We start from the raw sequence: 434 nt of genomic DNA on the forward strand, positions 1-434 counted from the left end.
GTGAAAACATCAGGCAAAATGATTTAATGGTTAAACCTCTCACTTTGTTTAAAATGGGAATGTGCCAAGACTCCGATTAATGCATAACGTGGTGATGCAGATTTAATGTTATGCAGTTATGCAGCAAAAGACACTGTGACAGTTGTACCATGGCACTGCTATATCTTTATTCAATTAATCTAACATGGGACACATGCTCACCAACCTCTTCAAGGTTCTGATGAAGGAATCGACTCCAGCTCATGTGGTTCCGTGAGACCTACCACACGAGTCATTGCAGCAGAGGCCAAAACGAGGCTACATGTTGTGCTGCCTTTCAAAAGCGAACTCGGAGAATTCCGGTCAATTTTAACACGTAGCTCTGTAGAGAGAAAAATGAAAACAATCGGTGCTTCCTTTACCGTGTTATCCTCCTGCTAGAGTTAGCATCCAAC

This window comes from Etheostoma spectabile, chromosome 14 (assembly GCF_008692095.1).
Source record: "Etheostoma spectabile isolate EspeVRDwgs_2016 chromosome 14, UIUC_Espe_1.0, whole genome shotgun sequence".
Lineage (NCBI taxonomy): Eukaryota > Metazoa > Chordata > Actinopteri > Perciformes > Percidae > Etheostoma > Etheostoma spectabile.